Raw genomic sequence first — 22,658 nt, forward strand, 5'->3', positions numbered from 1 at the left:
ACTGACTGTAAACCATATATACACTATAATTAGTTTAGTTATTTAACAACATATGAGCAGAGTAGGAGTGGATTTTAGAAGTAATTATGTATGCATAATTTGATTAGAATGTTTATTATTTGATTTTTTTGATAGGCTGGTAAACTAGAGGGTGTACATATTTAAATATTGCAAGCTGCTGATACAAATACATTCAAGGAAATACCTACTGTGCCAGTACCAAATGAATATAACGATTATGATAATGTCTTACTGCTGTACATTGCTTTGACTTCATCACTTCTTATATGAAACTAGAGAACTCAAACCTGCCTGTTAAAGTGTAGGTAATGGCCTGTTATAATGTAAGTTTGTTGGATATTTTTCTTCTTTTTTCTCTTCTTCTATGCATTCTAATTTTCTTTGCATTCTGGACTGGTTAAATAGAAGGAACAAATATATTACAAAGTTATTCTGGAATCCAAATGTAGATGGTTTTTTTTCTCACCTTTTGTTGAGGGAACAGTTCCAGATGCTCCATTTATGTAGGTCTTAGAGGGGCAAAATATTACTGTACTTCTGTGACTTTATCTGGGGCAGAAAGTAAGTATGTAGGGGCCTGAACCATACACTTAATTGAGTCATGAGACTGTTGTTTGCTGAGGAGGTGGAGTCAAGTTGCATTTTTGACTTGGGATTGCTCTTTTCCACACCCCCCCCCCCTTCATAGTGGGAAACAGAGCATAGTAGAAAGGCTAAACTTCAATAACTTGATTGAAATAAATGTGTGTTACAGTGCTTTGCTCAGCAGGGGCTGAAAAGAGCTAAGGAAAATAAGAGACTTTCTTGTCTAATGTAAGGGGATCATTTCAAGCTTTTTAGAGAGCCAGTACAGTTTTATGAATGATATAAGGAATGTTCTTCTGAGTGTCTAGATATGTTAAAAACTCCCATCTGTAGCTTTTCAAACAAGCAAGATAGTACATAGTGAAAGGAAAAGTTTAAACTCTTCTTGATCTGCAGCTGCAGTTAATTAACATAAAAGCTCTACATTATTTGTAGAGCTAAACTGTTTATATCAAACAATCTCAGTGTAGAGCTAGACATTTTGGGTTCATAAAGTATTATATAAGGTGCAAGAACTATTATAAGACAAAGCTAGGTAGTCTAATTTCAGCTGCATGTGAACTGTGGGGAATATGTGTCAACTGTGAAAAGACAATACAATCACTTGAAATTTCTGAGAGGTATTACACACATTATTGAAAACAGTGGAAAAAATAGCATCTCCAAGTTAAGTATACATGCAGCAGGTAAGGACTGAAAACTTTTTTTAGACTAGATGAAGCTGCATAGAGTGGTCAAATTAAGAAACATATTGACATCTGCCTTCATACCTGTGTTACTCTTCTCACAGTCCCTGGCATTCTTTTAGAAAGGTAATATTTTAAGAGGCAAAGCTTGTCTGAATATAATACAATCTCATAATAGGAAACTTCAGAATGACAGCAGCTTAGTGATTGTAATAAGCATTGCAAGTTTAGTCTTGTAAGCTAGACGAAGCAATTCTCTTCCTACCTGTCCTGAGCCAGGACAGGGATTTCCCAAGCTTAGATCTCCCTGTTCCACCAGATTACCAGGTTCAAGAAGAAATCAATTGCTTTGTGCTTTCTTTCTAGAGAGGTTTTCTTCATGCAGTCTCTGATCTTTCTGTGGTATGGTGGGATGAGAGTATTAATGGTATATTTACAAGCAGTCATGTCTGCTGGTCTCTTTACTGCTATTAATGTCTTTATCCCAAGATTTTATTCCTTCACTGATATCTACAATTTGCATATTGGTTTTCAACAGAACCATCTGTTTTTCCAAGCTCCCAAAGGACTAGTCCACTCAATTATAACTCTTGGTAAAAATTAGATTTTAGAGATTATATTATCAACTGTCAGGTTATATTATCCACCTGTATCCATTTCTAATGTATCAGTTGTGTATATTCAGTTTATTGGGAATATATCTTCACAAAATTTAATCCCAGTAATTTTCCATTTCCACTTTGTCTGTCTATGTGTGTGCAAGATTGGATAATTTTTATTTTATTTTATTTTTTAAGAAAAGTCAGTTGGGGATGTCTTCTGGTAAAATAGTTGAGACCTTTTTCATGGATTACTGGGAACTCTTCATAAAGAACTTGCCCGTAGATTTCCATTTGGACATATTAGCTGTGTAGATCCATAGATGTTCCAGAGATTATTCCTAAGGCTCTTGCACAGAAAAAGTAGTTTTAAGCACATGAACTGATACAGCAGCAAAGACTATCCTCAAGAGACAGGGAAGAGGAGACTCTGCATACCTCCAAGATAAATAAAAGGTTTATAGGTACCTTTTGGCTGTCCCAGGGAAAGAAGCATGAAATACAGATATAGCCAAATAGATCATTCTGTAGTGTCATCAAGTTGAAATTCTCAGATTTACAGCTAAATTCTCTGTTATTAGAAGCAGCATTTCCAAGCAGCCCTATTACCTTGGTCATAAATTTCTGTATATAAATTCTCTCACTCTTTGAGGTAATAGCATAGGCAGAGAGGTTTTTAATCAGTGGAAGCTGATAATTGTATCAAATGGAGAAATCACATTAGTAATTTCTTTTGTTGTTTTGTTAGAAATTGACTTGCAGAAAGAACACTTAGGCATGGACATTCTGTTATTCAGTCCATGCTGTCCCATGTGTTCTTATCTAAGAAATCAGTACAATTTCCAAACTATTGTAGCCCTGTATGGATTACTGAGGGTACCTCACAATGAAGCATGTGATCGGTGGATATCCCAGCCATCTGCAAGGCTGTTAGTGACGTGCTATGACATGGTCCCAACAGGATGGATTAATGTGACAGTACATTCTACTGATGTGATGATTCTACCTGTGCTATTAAAATTTGTATTAGCTCAGGGATCTCAGCACTGTGCTCTTCCTGAAGTGTGCTTGCCTTTGCGTGGTTTCAAAACCAGCTGCTGCATCTCACTGTCCTTTTCCTGGTGTTTTGGGTCAGGCAAGCCTTTGGTTTTGGTATTTCTTCAGTTTCCATGGCAGCAGAGATCATGGTTTACCCTCAGTCTTGAGGTACTGCACCCAAGGCTCATTTTCTTTTCTGGGAGACTGCCAAGATGGCAAGTCCTCTTCTAGCATGCTTCTACAGTGCCACAGCATCCTGATGCAAGAGCTTCCTTTCTGTGCTCTCCTGGAAAGACTGAGCAGTATTTGACAAAAAGGTGAATTAACTGTTGTAGATCATTGGTCATGGGAGTAGTTTGGAGTACCAAAGCCTTAGAAAGTATGGGGGCATGCTTAGGGGTGCCAGATTTTTGTGGGTAGGTAATCTCTGCTGGCTATGACTGTGCTGGAAGCTGTGTTCTGTGTGCTGTGCTCTTAGCTGTGTCCTATGAAAGAAAGAAAAAGTACTTTGAGAGATGTCCTGGTTTTGGCTGGGATAGAGTTAATTTCTCAAGAAGCCAGGACAGGTGAGCCAAGCTGGCCAGAGGGCTATTGCATACCATGTGATGTCATAAAAGGGGGCTAGTCGGGGAGGGGCGAGTTCCACGTGGCTGCAGGATGGGCTGAGTGTGGGCTGGCCATCAGGTCGTCCTCGGATTGGTAAATTGCTTTGTTATCACCAATTGTGAGTATTCAGTTATCAGTACTGTTATTGTTCTTGTTTCCCTCTCCCTTGCTGTCCCAATGAACTGTCCTTATCCCAACCCACGGGGTTTTCCCTTTATGTTTCCCATTCTCCTCCCCATCCCGCCGAGGGGGGGGGGGGGGGGGGCTGTGAGTGAGCGGCCGCCTGGTGCTCAGCTGCGGCTGGGGCTGAACCACGTCAAGGGGGAAACATGCAGGATATATACTAATGTTATTTATCCAAGTACTTCCATGTGGATTGCTGTGGGAAGTGTGTAGCTACCTGCACTAGAATGCATGATAAATAATTCAAAGTCTGGTGTAAAATAGAGTTTTTAATTGATTCTTTGAAACTCTGGAGATTGACGTTAACTTTTCCTTTTGCTTAAACGGTGGTTTACCATCCCTTTGTGCTTTCACATTTATCTTTATTGGTTAACTGATAGACTTTATGGGGAAAAAAACCCTGGAAAGTGTCTGTGCAATAATGAAATGCTTTGGCGTATACCTCATTCAGTTACAAATGCAACTTGTAGAATATTGGAGTACAGTATTGCCAAGACTGTGATACAGAGATGTGAATGTTATAGTGACAAGCAGGATATTAATCATACTAATAGAAATTTTTCTACTCATTTTAGTTTTCGATCACCTCACTTTCAGGAGATTCAATTATTTGAATCTGCAGTATTGAGAATCTCCAGGAACTATGAGTTCACCTGTGTGAGCCTGGGGAAGAGGAAAAGAGTTACATGAATGTTCAGCCAGAAGAGCATTGGACAGGAAATAAAAAAGGGATGAGTCAAAGGAGGAGGGCTGTAGGTGGTAATGGATATTTCAGGATACCTGCAATGGAATGTGTGCTCTTTGTATATGCAGAGCAGCAGGTGGTAAAGATAAACCCTTAAATCTTCACATATTGGTTGTTGCCACTTTGAGCAAAGACAGAAAGAATTTCTGGTGACACCACAATGCATGGGAACTCATGAAGGCCGTGAAAAGCAGGTAGCTAACCAGGCTCAGAAAAGTTGAAAAGTAAGTCCAGCAATGAGTTATGATAGATTTGCAGGTCCTGATAAATAGTCTGTTAAGTTCAACTTAGATTTGAAACAGAAAATCATAATATGAATGTAGTTTGCTTTAAGAATAACATTCTATGAATCATAGGCTACTGTACTAAACTAAGCAGTGTATAGGTGAAGTTCTAAGCAAGTAGGTTAGCTGCAGGTGAAGAGCAGGACTCTAGAAAACTTGAAAAAATGGGGCAGGGTTGCTACCTAGCAGAAGGTTTTAATGTAAGTCTAACAGTGAACACAGGATAGTGCCTGTGGTTTCAGTTGGATTACTTTTAATGGAATTCTTTTTTTGGTACTGCATGTTTGTCAAAAATATTTAAGCCTAATGCTTAAAGGTGAAAGAAAAGAGAGCGGGAGAAAGCATCTATCTACTTCAAATGTTTCTCTTTGCTTTTGTCTCAAACCAGGTGCAGGAGACAATTCACAAATGAGGTTAATTCAATTGAGACCCAGTCATTATGCAGCCCATTCCAAAATTCAGCTGCTTAATTCAAGAAACTGGCGAAGTGATGACTTGCTCAGTAACGTCTAGAAATGTGTTTTGTGTGTAAGCTCTGAAAATGAAGAAATTGCAAGACAGTTTTGGGCCAAAAATCATGTTCTAAGTAAATCTGAGTGTCTTGGATATATTTGAACCTAGTGAGTAATCTGGTACTTACTGATTGATCCTAGTGGAATCTGATAAAACAGTGTCTTTTTTTCTTCTTCCATAAGTAAAAGAAATGTACTGCATAAAATTGATTTGGTACATTAAATCAATCAATGCTTTGATGCATTAAATTACTCAGTGCATTAAAAGCATGTGCAGTTTTTCTAGGTAAACGTAGATCTGTCTCTTTTATGAATTACCCACAATAGATTATGCCCCCTGCCCCCATTGTGGAGGTCCTGCTATGCTTTTTATGGGTTTATGTAAAATGTGCAGATCAACACAACAGTTCCCTGCTATGGGAGAAATGGATTGCACTCTCTGCCATGTTATATCCATGGCAAGTTAAGATGGAATGGAAATGTTTAAAGACTGACAGCTATTACTTGTGTAAGGACCTCAAACTTTCTTTTTCTTTCTATTGGATTTCTCATCCTCTCCAATCATTTGTTCTTAGGTTTCAGAATGGAAAGCAATTATAACACAGTTCAGGTATTCCAGATCCAGTTTTTACTTCATGTGTTAGGTATGGGAAAATTCTAGGGAATTATTTAGAAATAAGGGATCATTCCTTTTGTAGCACATCTTTTTATTTATGATTTATTTTCCTTCTCTTTGCAAGATTATGCCTTTTATACCTTATGTCATTTAGTCCGTTCTTTGTCTTATTTTTGTGCATTTTTTTTTTCTTGTTTATGGTAGCAATCTATACCTATGTCATTTTAATAACATAGGGAAGGTGTTTATAAGAGGAATAGAATTGCCTTATCATGGAGGTGCGCAGCTTTTTGGATCTTTTTTACAAGTAACTGATTCCCAATAAATATTAACTAAGCAATAGATTCTAATGTTACTAGCAATTCCAAAAAAAAAAAATTTACCCATTTTGTTAAAGTAAAAGTTAAGGTAGGAGAGGTGACTTAATCCATGGTAAAAGCGTTTCAGTTACAGATTGTGATTTACCTGGAAAATGACAAGAATTCACTAGTCATGGATAGAGAGTTGTGACAAGTAAGCATTTAACTAATTTAAAACAAAGAAACAAAAAATTATAGTTGCTCTTTTTGTATTAGAGCTCCATAAGGCAGGTTCCAGAGAAGGGTGCAGACTGGACCTCTATAAAATGTGAAGCTGGGTAGGAGGTGGAGAACAGAGAGGGCTAAATGATACAGAGTTCACTATTTTAAGAATTAAGGAAAGAATGGTGAGTGCTGTATGGGTAAAATGTTTCCTCTGCTGTTTCTTAAGAGTTCTATGAAATGAAGTTAGGTTTAATGAGAATTTTTCCCTGCTCCTAAGCTTGTGTGGAGTAGGACCTGAATTTAGGGATTAATAAAAATTTTCTAATATTTCTGCCTGTGGGTGCAGTCTTCAAGTTACCACGATTTCACTATTAAAGTATGTTAAAGCACATCACTTTATTGTAGACTCACAGAAGCTGATAGTGGTAAAAATGTTATATCACTTAATCTCACTTACTAAGGTAGGGTAGTTGGATAGTTTAATAGATTTTGTGCTAGCACTTAATCTTCTTACAACTTCCTTTAGGCTTTTGAGTTAAATGCCATTTCCAAGTGCTGATTTGGTTCAAATTGTTTGTCATCTAGTCCATTATCTTTCTTTGGACTCCTGCTCTCTTACAATTTTTTTGAAGAATGTGGAAAACCAGTCGAAATACTGGATTATCAGTTGTTCTTCCCTGGGTGTGTTCACCTTGGTATTATAACATGAGGAAAATGTTCCATCTCAGCTTTAAAATGATGGGTGTTGGGCCCTGAAGCATGAGAGGGGTTAAGCTTTTCCTCTTACGGATGAAGTGACAGAAGCCCAGAGTAAATTTCAAGCGCTGCAGTACTGTAACACTGATTCCAGTGCGAAAGCAAACAGAAACCTCTTCTGTTTCCATCCTGGGGTACCGCATGGCTGAGATTATGTCCCCAGGTGTAAAAAGTGGCCGAGTCCAAGTATGTGAGAGGCCCATTTGATAAGAAAAATGCACATGCATACATACACAGCTGTGCATACATACATAAGAATATGTATGCATGCGTATGTATTTTTTCTGTTCATATCGTATGGACGCATGTATCCTGGAGTTCCAAAACATCATACTTTGGAATTTGAGGTGTTTTCCTGTCACTGTCTTTTTACCATAAAAGATAGAGGGTTTTCAATTTAGACTTGCTACCACTAAGTTTTTGGTTTAAACAAACAAACAAAAAAAAACCCCACCAAAAGCTGGAATTGCAAATCTGTAGTTGTATTAAGTAGTCTGAGCAGTTTTGAAAGAGAGTCTGTTAGAACTGATACGGAAGATGCTCTATTTGATTAGAATCAAACAGAGCCTTGCTCTCATTTCATTAGGAAAAAGGAAAAGAAAGCAGAGAAGAACAAACAGTATAGCTTTGTAGCTTTTCTGTATCTTTAGGTGCTGCAACATTTGATTATGATTTCAAAAAAAGACTTCCTAAAAACTGAAGCAAAACAAAGGATTTGCTTTGGGCAGATTGTGTGAAAGTTGCAAACACCACTATTTAGGATGTCATCATTTCACATTATAATGCTGCTGAAGGCGGCCAGCTGGTGCAGTTAAGTCCCTTATTGGAAATTTTAGTCTGATTCATTACTGTGATTTGTAGTTGTACACAGAAACACTTAATCATTCTTATGCTCCAAGCTCTATTGAATCTACTGAAGGCTTTCTGGTTCTTTGCATAATTTGTGCTGCCAGTCTGCCAGCTTGGCAGTGTTTCAAGCTTGTTGCATTATCTGTGTGTGTTTGCACAGGAAGTGATGCTGCACGTAGGCTGAATTTACAGTAATTCTTTTGTAATAGGCTAATGAGCAACACTACTTCATTCACAATGCTAACATTATATAGCTTTGATTAGTCCAATTATTGTGTAACTTTGCCATTGTGATCATACTTACACTCTGCAAAGTACTGAAAAGGAAATTTGCTTAGCCATAGCTTAATTGAACTTGTTGAGGAAAATAAGTCAGACTTTTATGTGCTTAAAAGATAGGTGAAAATGTGAATATTTCAGAGATTTTTATATGCTTTGCAATTTAATTTATTAAAAGAAAAAAGTGAAGCTTCTTTATTACTAGCTGTTTCATTGCATTGGGAAGGGAAAGAAAGGTGACTAACACTATGCATAGGTTTTGTGTGTGTTGTGAGGGCCTATTCTTCCCTTGGTGTGCATGTGTTTATTTTAGTGGGAGTTATGGATACACAGCTAGAGGAAAACAGGATCCTCTAATGGAGTTCATTCTCCCTCTGTAAGTAACTTCTGTTAACACTAACAGAAGATACGTATGTAGATTGCAAGAATATATATTACGGTACCAATGTTGTCCATATCAGCCTTACTATTTATTAAGGTTGTAACTTAACCTTACAGTATTTATATTTTTTACAGCCAAACTTCAAAACTCAAAAATTGCTGTCTTTAAGAAAAAAAAGTACCACCCCACCCCCCAACTTGTGTCTGTAGAAATCTAAAATAGAATTTTTTTAGTTTTTAATGTATTTTTTTCTTGATATGTAATATATTTTTTGTAGAATCTCAAAGCAAAATAAAGGAGACCTAGACAGAACTTCACTATTCTATTTATTAGCAGAACAGGTATTTTTCACTATACTTTTCCCATTCAAAATCCATTATATACCTATTTTTAAGAAAAATACGGAGTCCTACTCTAGACTAATGCAGATGGACTTCAGTTAATTTAGTAAGTCCTAGGCCTACTCGTTTTACCTGCTGCAGTAATCTTGTTCAGATTCTCAGTGGCCTGTAGGCACGAGAGGGTGCACTGAATTATCAGTTGGCACGATGAGTTTTTCAGTGATCGTGAGTGTCCTACTTTCCACTTCTGCAATGAGATGATAAATGAGGATTGGGATTTTTTTGCAGGAAAAAGGATCCCAGCTTTCTGTATTTCTTTCTGTCTTGCTGATGATGGTTGAAGGCATGCTCAGTTGTACTGGGTAAAAGGCAGTAAGTTAGGACACTTCTGTTCAAAAACTAGAACACAGGAAAGAATAAGGAAATGTGACATCGGATCTAGGAAAGCATTGCTGTTAGAGTGTACAACTTTTGACTAGTCCTGGTCGATGTTAATGTGCTATCCTGTTGATAAAAAATTGTGAGCTTTGTTGTTGTTGTTTTAAAATGGTTTTTTCCCTCACGGTGTTCCTGAGAGTCTACTACTTAAAAAGATTGCCTTTTTGTTAAAAAAACCCCTAGGAATAATGATGAGGATGGTACTTAAAAATAATTTCTCTGTCCTTAACTATAAAGCTGTGATTGTAGTCCACAGCAATAGAATTCATTGTGGACTATTATGTAAACATTGAAATAATACAAAATAATAAAATAAAAACTATGAATATTCTTTTATCAGAAAAAATATGCAAAATTAATTCAGGAACAGTTCAATACCCCTTCTTACAAATACCTATCTAAAGTAAAGCTTGCTATTTGTTTTTGTAGCACTTTAAAAATTAGCTGTCAGTATCAGTTTTCGGTGTACTTTATTAGAATACATTATCAGTTGTAAAATAGCTCATGCAAACATTTGGAATGTTATGGTTTAACCTAAGTAATAGAACCATACAAATACTTTTCCTAAAGCCCTTATGCAACTTGTGTGTTAGTAGTAGTAATAAAAATAATAAATTCTTATAACCACAGTACAGTTAAGGCTGGATTTAAAGCTTCCTGAATCTATAGGATCCACTGCCTTAATTCAGGCAGTATCTTTACAGTTTCAGGTACGCTTTGGGCTTATTGCAGGTGTGCAGACTATCTTCATGATGCATGACACGGTAGATTCTGTGTCCAGAAATCTCAGACAAATGGTCAAATTCTCTCTAGACAAAACTTCTGGATAAGAAAAAGAAGAGGTTATACCTGAGGAAACCTACACTCATGGTAGCTGTGACTCCAGTGTGCTCTGGTTCAATTCCTTTGAGGGAGACTTCTTTCAAATACCTTCAGTGATGTTTTTGAACATCCAAGGGCAGGTAAACTTTGGGGATAAAATTTATATAAGCATTTTATAGTGCTATTTTTGTTTGGTTTTTTGTTGTGGGTCTTTTTTTTTTAATAGGATCGCAAAAGTGCAGAGAATTAGGATACATCATAATTTTATAGATTGATTGTTACCTGAAGTTGCAGTTATAATAGCAATAGGTTAATACTTTAATATAAACACTTCTCCAATAGACACAGACTTGCAATTCCTAGCCTGTTCCATAAAACAATAAAAAAATTATATAATAAAAAAGTCTCAATTCTCTCCTCTTTCAGGACAACATTTCTCCACTAACTAAAGAAATAGAAAGAGTAACTGACCACTAAACTAGTTCACATAGCACCTATGGATCAAGCCATCCAAAGTTATCATCCTAGAGAATATACAGTGTTTTTTTCACTGTGGTTTAAGATGATTTAATTCTTCATGTTTTCAAGCATGACTGTGCGTGGTAACATCATTTAGCTATTCTACTTTATAATTATTATTCTTTCTAGCTTAACTGTAGATTATTTTAATGCAGAGACTAAGTAAAAACTTTTGTAAAATACAACCATTTGAATCTTAGACATAATGCCTTTGGGAAAGATGTTTCAAAGAGGAATATACCTAGGTGGACTTTTTATGGTCAGAGAGTTTCATATATGTAAAAATTGAAAATAGTTAACTTTATTGTAACTCAGGGATTACTTCATTTCTTGATCACATAGGTAATTCTGAAAACATTTGCACATCTTGAAGAATTAATTCCCCTTGACTTTGCCTTCAGCACTTGCACATTCATTTCCAATGAGTGTTTGTTGTACCAAGATTTGCATACTTGTGAAAGTTAATTTGAAGTTTTGATCCCTAAATTCAACACTAGTCATGTTCTAAGCTTTTGCTATTGAGCCTTTTTTTTTAAAGAAAACCCCAAAAATCTTTTCTCCAACCCCAAACTCGTTGGTGCAAGGAAGAGGCAAATAAGAGGAAAGATTATCTGAGAGGAGAGTTAAGCTGGGGAGAAGAGCAATAAACACACTACTGTAGGAAATGGATATCCTGAGGATATGAATAATTGATTTTTCATCTTTGGGGCATGCTACTGGAGTCTATAAAAAGTTATGAATGCACAGTCAAGGTGATGCGGATCAGAATAAAATCCCTTGCTCTTAGAGTTCATAAAACAAACTTGCATGTTACGAAGTAGGATGTGAAGGCTTGCTGTCCTTTTATTCATTATTGTAGCCAAACCTGGGGACTCATGTACTTTTGACCCTTCTACCCATAAAATTCTCTTTCATTAGGGAACCTACAATAGCAACACTTCCAGGGTGACTTCAGCCCTGTATCTCACAGATTTGAGGCTTCTTCTGGAAAACTGATTTCCTTTCATGTTCTGGAAATGTACTGACATCATATAACCATTTACTTTAAAGTACAAATGCTGGAGGTTTTTTACCTACACTGCAACGCTTTTGCTATGCTCTAATTCACCTTTCCTATCTTCAAATTGTAAACCAAGTTAATTTATGTTAGAATGAATATTGTCTATATGCTCTACTGAGAAGCAAGTACAAAGTGACATTATGAAGAACTTGGGGAAAAGGTATGCAGATGCAGTAGTTATAAAAGCAAACAAAACACTGAGATTTGTAAAGAATGATAAAGAGAATAGTCTGTAAATATTAAGAAATAACTCAGTGAGGTCTCACAATTTATTTGTGTTAATAGCCCTGTTATCTCTGGCTACCTTGATAAATGACTCATAGCAGAAACAGAAACACTGCAGAGCTGTTAAAGATATGATCAAAGACCTGGAGAGGCTTCTGGATGAAAAGGCACTGAAAAATGGCACTTAGATTAAAGCTAACTTAGTAAGAAAGACTATTACAGGATTTTATTTCTGGAATCATTGCTCCGTTAGTTTCATTTACCATCTCATAATGAAGGAACAGGGAGAATATACGAGGCAGCAGATTCAAAACAAACTTTAGGAACCTGTTTAATTTTGACACGACGCTACTGCCACAGAGCTCTTGGTCAGCATTGTGGTTAAAAAGAAGGTTTAGAAATGTGTGTGGAGAGCTAGAACAGTCCTCTAAGCTAGCATACAGGTAAGACAACTAATTTTTCTGACATGTGGCAAACCTGTTCTTGGCAATTAGAGGTGCAAGTTTTGCCTGTGGTCACTTAAGTTTTTAGTACAGCTGCTATCTAAAAGGCGGTGCTGTATTTGATCAGCAGACTGGACGCTAGTCCAATTAAATACCACAACTTACTTTCTTACCAAAGTTATTCAGATACCAAAAGATAGTTATTTCTATATATGCTTGAACCTATAAAGACTGCAGTAAAAATAAAAATTGAACTAAACTATGAACTACAGGGGGAAAAATATCACTGGAAAAAAGTAGCACTGTCTGCCTTCAGGATTTGGGGAAAAAAAAAAATCAATCATGCTTTTGTGCAAACAGGTGCTTTCCCAAGAAAACTTTGAAATGTTTTTTGTGCCCCACAATGGGGGCAGAAAATATCTTTTTCCATTTATGTCATCTTGCAATAGCTTACTTTTTTCCTTCCCCTGTGTAACCACGGCTTTTTTGTCACTCTTACTGCATTACAATTTTGGGATTTCAAAGCTGGATTTGTGGTTGGTATTTTAAAGCGAAGTATTTGGAAACATTTTCAGCTCTGAGGCTGAGTGGTGAATTTGTTGTTTTGCAGAGTCATGGCTTTGGAGATGAAATTAGGCAGCTAAATTAGGACAAATGTGGTTTGGGGTGCAGAATACCAGGGGTCCCCAGGCTGGGGCAACAGCAAGGGCCCCAGTTGTATGAAGGTAGAGTCCTTCTAGGAGCAACAGAGCAGAGCAAAAGCTGAGGCCTGAAGTATCTTATTTGTCAGTTTTTACAAGCAGTTTGAAATAATTGTTAAAATAGAGACATTTCCAAACTCTGCACGATTCAGAATGAAGAAGTCAAAGTTTAAACAAAACCCGAAAAGTTGAGCCACAAGTCTTGGTGTTACTATCATATAAATATTTATTATTGCTATTTTACCTTTTACAGCATGTTTTTGTTTCTTCAGGATTTTATCCCTTGACATTTTTCTTGTAGTTTTTTTACTGTTGTTCTCTCTTCAAATAACTCTTCTCCATTTTTATATACTACTTTGCTCTTTCACAGTACTTCATGTTTTCACTCAGCATGGTTTAACATTCATGCACTCATGCCTCCAAACCTGAAATAAGCCCTGGTAAGAGATGCTTTATGGGGGCTTGAATGGAGAAGGGATAGGTTATGTATTACCCTGTAGGAACCATTTTATGGAACCTACATTAGAATAATTAAGAAAGGAAGGAAGAGGCTAGACAGAGAATGCTTATGTACATTAATAGAAAAAAAAATCAAATCAAATTAGGAGCATTACCGCCTTTCATAATGACAGAAGAACAAGTTCTATCTAGCTTTTTGGATACCATGTTGTTTTGTGGAATCAAGTTGAGGGTCTTTTTTTTTAAAGACATAGTGGGGAATATAGTGCCAACATACATGAAAGAGAACTTCTATCATGCTAGAGTAAATAATCTGAGACAACATTGCAGCAGTTAGTAAAACCTCTTTTGGCAGTGTTATTGACAATTTGTTTCTCTTTCATATCCTGGCGCAGATATTTCATCGTGGATATCTCTGTTTTATATTAAATTTTCATCTTTAAAATGGTCTATATTATTTATATGTGTGAATTAGCAGCCAAGAAAACCTCAGACGTTTAATCTATTTTATTTTCTCGCCTCAAGCAACAGCACAAATAATACTTTATGTTTTAGAAATAGCTTCATTTATAGATGCCAATGAAAATAGCAAGGTTTTGTTTTAAACTGCTTGGGTTTTTTTCCACTACAGCAATATCCCTATCTATCTCTCTGGGTTTTATATATATATATATATATATATATATATGCAAAAGTAGGCTAATAAGTAAAACCAACTATGAATTAATTTAAATTGGAACTTTTTCAAGCTGTAAAATTCCACACTTACAGTATATAAAACATACTAAATTATTTCTTAACTGCGAAGGGAACATTTTTTTCCCCCGGTATGGGCCTCACTGTTGACGATTCTTGGATTTGATCGGAGGGGGAAAAGAGTATTATATAAAACTAGCTTTTGGAGAACATCAATATTGTTGCAAAATAGGGCAAAGTTTCAAAGAATAAGGACAAACACAAGCAACATAGAACCAGAATGGAGGCTATGCACATGTTACTGTTTCTTTCAGTAAGTTTAGCTGGTGCAGTGCTTTGTTGAATTAGGTTTTACATTTATCAGAGTTTTCTTGCTCCCCCCATGAAGTTCATCAATGCAGATATTGACATTTATTCATGAAATTTCTGCCTACTTGGCAAAAGGCTGACCACAGTCTACAGACCTGTTGCACAGTGAACATGTAATAGAAATGGTACACCTTGATGCTTTGGGCTTGCCATGCGTATGCATGAATTTCATTGCATAGGCAGAGTCTGAGATGAATTAGCTCTCTGAGATTTATGGAGAAACGCTCCTGAACTATGAGAAACTTAGCCTGTCTTCAGTAGTAAGAAAAAGAAAAAAAAAACAACAGAAGACAAACAAAAAAAGAAAACCTTGAGGTTTTTTGATCTAGAAGAATATCATCAATAGAATAATTCAGTACAATCCAGCAGATGATCTGCCATGAATAGCTCGATCACTCTTTTTTGCTCAACTATCATCTTACTATAGACTTGTTGCTATGTATTTTTACTGAGCAGACCTCTACAGCAGCTTGTCAGCTTTATCTTCCCATTTTTCTGATGTTATCAGACCACATATGATACAGACAGAAAAGGTAATACCAAGTTGTAAAGCCTTTCTGTCTCGTTTGTTTTTTCTCTTCTTTCCCTCCTCCTAGGGGTGTGAGAAAAGTGGTGCTGATATGTGCTCTTCTGTCTATCTGAAGAGCACTTGGAAGATTACAGTACAGTAACTTGACAGTTGGCTAGATGATCTAAAGGAATTCTGTTTTTCATATAAATGCCATAGCTGTTAACCAGTGCCAGAATACAGAAGTTTAGTTTTGTGAGGCACTAATACGCAGACATGCATCATTCTCTTAAAAACTCAGGAACTGTAAAGCAGTGTTGTTTGCAGCTTGCAAGTGGTCTTCTAACACCTGATTAACGATGTCACTTAAAACCATCACAGCCTTTGTCACAAGTGAGTTAACATAATCACAACAGCAAAACCAGTTCAAGTTAATACTGCTTCATTTTTAATTTAAATACTGTATAGAGATTACAAGTAAATCCTGAGCACCACTGCATAAGAATTTTCTGTCCAAGTGTGTGCTATACCTTAGAATCTATAACTACAGTCATGATATTGTGATGCTTTTGAAATGATTTTAGGAAGATAATGTGTTTTGGCTGTAGAATAAAGGGCAATTAATGCTAGCACTAGCATTATCAAGACAGCTGGCCCATTTCAAGCCTTACTGCTCCTCAGCACGAGGCAATAGACAGTATATAAAGAGGCTTGGCTCTATTATGTGATTTTCTTGCTTAGCAGAATTATTCTTGATTTAGACTAGTATGAGAGCAGAGTCTGGTTCAAAATTGTTTAATTAAAACAGGTGTGCAAGGTAGGTAGAATTATATTACATACTGCCTGTAATATAGCGTATTAATGTAAAAAAAAAAAAACAAAACCCACACACCCCAAAAAAACAGAACCCATTTTTACTGTTTAAGCAAAACAGGGAGAGGAGAAAAAAGTAACACTCACTTTAAAGCTGTGATACAGAGCAAAGAACATTTATTATGCATATATGGATGGCTGCAAGGGTGTTTGCCATGAAGAGACTCTGAAGGAACCCTGATTCACTTATGCAATTAAGGGATGCTCAGATCCCTGAACATGAATACTTCGGATGTCATTTTTGTAAAAGTGACTTATTACTCCTCACAGGCATAATGAGGAGCTTGGAATTGCTAAGTATGATCTGGAGAGGCAGATACTTCCTTATGCCTCTCCTCAAATTTTGGAATTTCTGCTCAAAATAATTCTGTGTTACATATACATCATAAGAAAATAAGCTACTAAGCTTGAAATACACTGCTGTGTGTGGTGTTAGAAAACAATTTCAGTTAAATTTTGCCCTCTAAAGAATGGATTATTCTCTATTCTTCTCCCCATGTCTCGGTGTGAGAAAAGACATGATGATGGTGGAAATGTCATCAATATAAATAAGATGAAAAAGGAAAGACAAATACCAAGTGTAGTGAATGCGATAGAAATTTGCTTTAAATTCAGAGCTAAGAGACTCAAGTGCAACATGCTGATTTTAGGATACTTCTAGAAGTTATATTGTGCTATATCATTTTTCCATTGAAGTGCTAAAACTAAAGTGGATATAATTAAAAACAATAAAACATATCAAAATAATCAATACAGTAAAACATTCAAAGATAAGTAGTGCAGCAAATCAATTTGACAGTTGAACAATTATTAGAATATATGCTTCATTTTCTCTTTGCGGGGGAAGGGAAACAACTGAGGAAGGTTTTGGTAGTTTCTGGCAAGGGAACAGGAAGAGAAAGCTTGTACAAGCTGCATTCATTAAAATCAGCCATAGTGTATTTGTTTTCATTTCTTTTCCCCTGTAGTCTCATGATTTTGTTGGTTAAATGTGGGACTGTGATGGAGAACTTTTGCTTTGCTCATTATAAATAAGTGACTTGTTATTTAAGCAAGGTATATGAACAGAGACAGTATGTGTTCTGCTGATAATTGCAAAAATTGTCATGGGCTATGTACTAAGGAGTCCAGACCGCATAACTTGAGTGGATTTGCTATATATGTGCATCTATGTGTTTGTGTCTCAATACATATTAATATACATCTAGGTATAAATGTATCAAATTGTGAAGATAAAGAAGAAGCATGCTATATCACAGTGACAGACCACCACCTTCAAAAGAGTTGAAAAACTATTTAAACCTGTAGTATGACATTTGGATCTGAAATGATAATGTCAAATACATAATTGGAATGAGTTAGGGATTTGTGAGTACTAGTAAAAATGTATAGTAACAATTTTAAAAGTTGTTACAGTAATGCAGTCATGTTGCAGTGATGCAGTACCTGGCTGGTTTAGAGCTCCTACCTGAGAAAAAGCAGCTGTGGTTTGTTTTTTCTTTCTCCCCTCCCATGGAGAATGTGAGGAATCATGGGACCGGCATAATAACCTTGTTTTATTTTAAACAGTGCTTAAAGCACTACAGTCAGCATTGAGTTGGCTATGACCTTAAAGATTGCTGGACAGCGGAGCAGTGCAGTAGTCAGCCTCTAGCCCTGGATGACAAAGTGTGGTTTAGGAGGCACATGCAGATGTTGTGCTTTCCATTCTTCCATGCTTTACATTCGGTACACAGCATGGAAGTAAAATTAATGATACGGGGCAGGAAGTAGACTGGGTCCTGAAGGTGTTTGGAACATAATGTCCCAAGGTCCTTCGAGCAATCTTGCAGCCTCTGTGGAGCATACTCATAGATAGGACCAAAGCAGTCTGAAATTAGGTATAGAGCAGTTGTGATTATCTCTAGTTGTTCTAGTGGAATTGCTCCCACAATACTGTGTGATTTGAATGCCCGTAATTCGGGAAGAATATGGAGAGTTATAGAGTATTCAGAAAAAAGCCACAAGAATAGCTGAAGGCCAGAAAACATGCCTTATCACGAAAGACAACAGGAACATTATACGTATTGGTTTGTAGTGGAAAAGAGTAAGAAGGCAGTGCAGCCACTGTTCTTGAATACTTGAAGACAGAAGCTTTTTCACAGGCTCCCCAACACAGCAAAGATGTGTTGAGATTTCACAGAGGAATCCAAGTTAGAAAGTTTAAGGGTACCTTTTTCCAACTGTGTAGTATACAAGTTTCCTCATGGGTTATGTGAAGCCTTTTCTTGTTACAAAGCAAGTGAAGGTAGTAGAAATGGTATCAATTTAGTCAGACATGAAGTAGTCTACTGTAAATAGCGTCATACTATCTTTTATCGCCATACTTGTTTTGAACAAGGCATGTTGCCACACTTGCCAGTAAGTTTTTATCCATGATATGAGATGTATACACTAATCATGAATTCTAAAATAAAAATTACCATATGATTGTTTGTCCAGCTGGCAATTCAGTATGTATTCAGTTTAAGCTTTCTTTCAGACAGATGTATATGTATGTAGTTCAAATACCATATGGACAGCACATCTTGGTAACAACAAAATCAGAAGAAACATGTAATTGTACCTGCTTAGGTAGGTTTTGCTGAGCAAGACATATAGGGTTTGGTTTTTTGATAGAGTTGAACACAACTGCAAATGACTCCAAACCTTCCTGAAAAGCCTTGGAAATAGAGAAGACTTAAAACCTAATGTTTCTGACCATAATTAAGTTTTTCTGGAAAGAACCCTGTAAAATGGAAGTCAAGATCATAAAAATACTTATAATGGCCTCATTCGTTATCACCAGATGTGCTGATTTATTGTATTCAGCTGTTTGCACTTGATTTACATTGATGATGGTAATATCTCAAGTCCAGATAAGTTTGAGAAGTGTCCAAGTGTGCTTTGAAGTTTACGATAAGTTCATGACTGCAAAGTCTACTGTACAGCAGGATGGTCAACCAAACTTCTTGAATGTGGTCAGCAAGCTCTTTCTGATGATGATACAGTGCTGTGATTTATTTAATTATAATTAACCGTAGTGTTTTTCATTGAGAGCTAGGCTTTTGTCCTTGAGTGTGGTAGTGGTTTTTATGTCTTTGGTACCGTTGATGTTCTTTTCACAACAAAGTTGTGTAGTAAAAATAAGTTCAATAAATATACGTGAATTTAGCAGCAATGCTGATCTCACCATAGGCCTCTGTGGTTAAGTCTTCCTTAAGAAATGGTAAAAAATTGATGAAAATAATTTTAATTCCTTTAGCAAGTCCAGAAATAAACAAGTTAAAAAATAAGAATTTATTATTAAATCTTGTTTTCAAAAAGTGCATTTACCAATGTTTGTATGAATATGAAGGTGGGAAAAAGTGTTCTTTGTTTTGTAGCTGTTGTAGGTCAGCTATTGTAAAAGCTGTAGAGGCATTTTTAAATATACACTTTGGAAATGAGTGCGGTGGTAAATTAGTTACTGAATATAAATTACAAGGTGTGAAGACAGTTTCATATAAGTTTTCTGTGTAAACGGAAAATGTATGTTCATGTTTCCTACCAGCAGCCTTATTCTTACAAGTGCTTCTGTGTGGGAAGAGGCATCACAGGACTGAGACAATATTAGTACATACATTTCACATTCCTGATGAACAGTGAGGATACAGAGATTACCAATGTTATTCAAAATAACAAAAGGTGATCTTATTAAAATTTATGACATTGCTGTCTCATTTGTCTGCCTAGGTATCACAACAGTGTAGGAAAGAATGAGTAACCATTCTGACATGTAATGGCACTATTCCTGAACTATATTTGCTCATTTTAAGTAAAAAATAATAATAAAAAAAAATTTGCTTGTTCCTCTTCTCCCTACCCCAGTCCACTTCAGGCTGAAAAACATCAGTTTGATTTTGTGGAGACTTTTACTTCTTTACATATCTTCACTGATAAGTGTCCTGGGTCACATCAGAATGCATTTGACTTCTTCCAGTGCTGACAAGTAAAGCTGGATTTAATGAAATTGGAGGTTTTTAAACAGATTGGGATGACATTATAAAGCCAAGAATGGCAAATACATTTGTCTAAGAGAATTAACAAATGTGAAATAGAAATCCTAAGTGAAGGCTAAAACATTATTTCCTCAGATGTTTACTACTGTTTTGTATTTACCATTTTATTCTCTCACCAACTACTCTGTCAGAATAATGTATAGCACTCAACACTTAGAATTCTGTTTCTTCTTTTAAAAAGCTGAATTTTACCACAGAGTTTAAATAAGATGATCTTAGACGCTTCCTTATTCCGTGACCTGAAAATAAAGCAGCTCTAAGATCACGCTGCTGCCAGTAGGCAGTCCAAAATTTTAACTGCTCTGACTACACAATCTCATTTTTAAGCTTAAGTTAGAGATGTGATTAGTGTTTTAATATGTAATATATGGTAAAAGCACATCAATAGTCATAACAACTTTAAAGTTAGTTGAGAGCTTATCAATCATTGCTGTATATGTGTGTGTGGGAAAACAAAGAGAATAATTTGTGTTCATAACACTTCCATAAAAATTGCTAGGAAAAGACTCATAAGATTATCTTATATTGATTTTTGAATATACAGGAATGTACATAAAACACTGAAAAAAGGAATCTTTAATCATATAGAAAAGCTTGTACAAATTTTATCACTGTTTGTCACTATTTATTTAAATGTAAAGCTGAATCTTACAGCTGTATTATGTATTCTGAGTTGTCATAGAACAGAGGAAACAGATTCTGAAACATGTGCCTTAGGATAACAACATCAGCGGACACAAATCCAACGAAGTTGGGGGGGGGAAGTAACCTTTCTGAGAGATTAAAAAAAAAAAAAAATCCCTTTATTTGACCCATAAGAAAAAACAAGAAGATATTAGAACTGCCAAGCAGTGCTGAAATTTTTGGAGGAAGATGAATAGAGGATACTACTGGATTTTTAGAGAGTAAGACGAATTGATCAGCTACAGTACATGAATATATAAGAAGTCTGAAAGGGTTTTTTAGTTGGTGTGGTTTTTTGTTTGTGTGTTTGTTTTTTTCCTCTTGAGGGGAGTTGCGTCATCTCAGCATTTATGTTATGTCATTGCTGAGAGGGTGATGTGTTTTCCAGCAAATGCTGTTTCATGAGAAATCATCTGGAAGTAATTTTAGTATTGGTATATGGATATGAAAATACCTTCCAGTAAATAAAAGATTAGTTTACTACATGAAATGTACCTCTTAAAAATGTAAACAAACAGATGAGTTTTGGGAAAAAATGAGCAAGTACAGAAAGAATGAAAAGCTTAAATGGTGAGCTGTATAATTATTTTAACTCCTACACTTACATCAGTCTCTTTGCAAAAATCATGTTTCTTTAGTTATCTTTTCTATTTGCTATTCAGAAGGAAAAAAGGCATGTTCTTTTGAAATTGATCATTAACTAATATTTTCTACCTGTAAGCCTACCTAAAGAGTTGAATATAAAGTTTTGAAGAATGCAAATAAACTTAAGTACTCAAAGAAATGAAAGTTTTAGGCTGCCTGCTGGCTCTCAAATTCAAGTGATTGACACAGCAGACATGTATGATCATAATATTAAATGGAGAAAATGGAAATCCTTCTTTCAGATATTGATTACTGTGATGCTTATAAGTGGACTTTTTTCCTCCTTTTCTGTCTTCATTTTCAAGCAGACACTGTGACTGATCCCATGTGAGGGAAGAAAGAGCTGGGAGCACAGACAGCAAGAATGCAACTTGCACTTGCAAGGCAATGAGAAAGATAGATTGCATGAGAATCACTCTGTCTGCAGGGTTTGGAATGTGATGAGTGGAATATCAATCTACTTTTATAATGGCAAAAGAACATTTTTGTGGCAGCCAGTGTTTTGAGCCAATAGGAAAATCAGCTGTGTTCTAGTGAAAACTATTCTGTAATTATACTCAACATACAATAGTAAATCTTGTAGGAGTGGCCATTCTAATAGTAATATTACTCAAAATATTGTCACTATTTGTTGTCTTTGGGCTGTAGAAGTGATTATTAGTTACTTGATTAGATTTCATTTATTTTCATTTATTTTCATTTATTGTAAATTATTTTTTATGTTTCAGTTATTTTTTTCACTCAGTTATTTTTTATGAGTCACAGGCATTAAGATGCTTTCTGATGAGAGCTATATCTGTAATTACACTATCAAATGCAGGTAACAAAAAACCTCAAAAGGCTCTCGATAACTTTGACTTCTCTCTCAATAATAGATACATAATAAATAAAAAATTAAACCAATACCCGACCCTGAAGTTTTGTAAATACTAAACAAGCTGGTACATAGCACCCACATTTAAAAGACACCAGCCAAATCTGATTATTGCACTTTATTAGGGACTTTTTAGATTCCTGTTCAACCAGCTATAAGAAAGTAAGGCTTAACACGATTTTCTGGTTATTATATCTAGTTCTTAAAATAATTGTCATTGACTGAAGAGAACTACTTTCTGTCTTTAAAAAACCAAA

General features: G+C 35.9%; 1 protein-coding gene across 2 annotated transcripts in view; it reads left to right on the forward strand.

Annotated features, from left to right (window-relative positions):
* The window catches only part of SPOCK3 (SPARC (osteonectin), cwcv and kazal like domains proteoglycan 3), a 212,811-nt gene that overhangs the window by 94,315 nt on the left and 95,838 nt on the right, over positions 1-22,658 (forward strand). The gene's annotated exons all lie outside the window — the stretch shown is intronic.

This window comes from Grus americana, chromosome 4 (genome assembly GCF_028858705.1).
Source record: "Grus americana isolate bGruAme1 chromosome 4, bGruAme1.mat, whole genome shotgun sequence".
Taxonomy (NCBI): Eukaryota; Metazoa; Chordata; class Aves; order Gruiformes; family Gruidae; genus Grus; species Grus americana.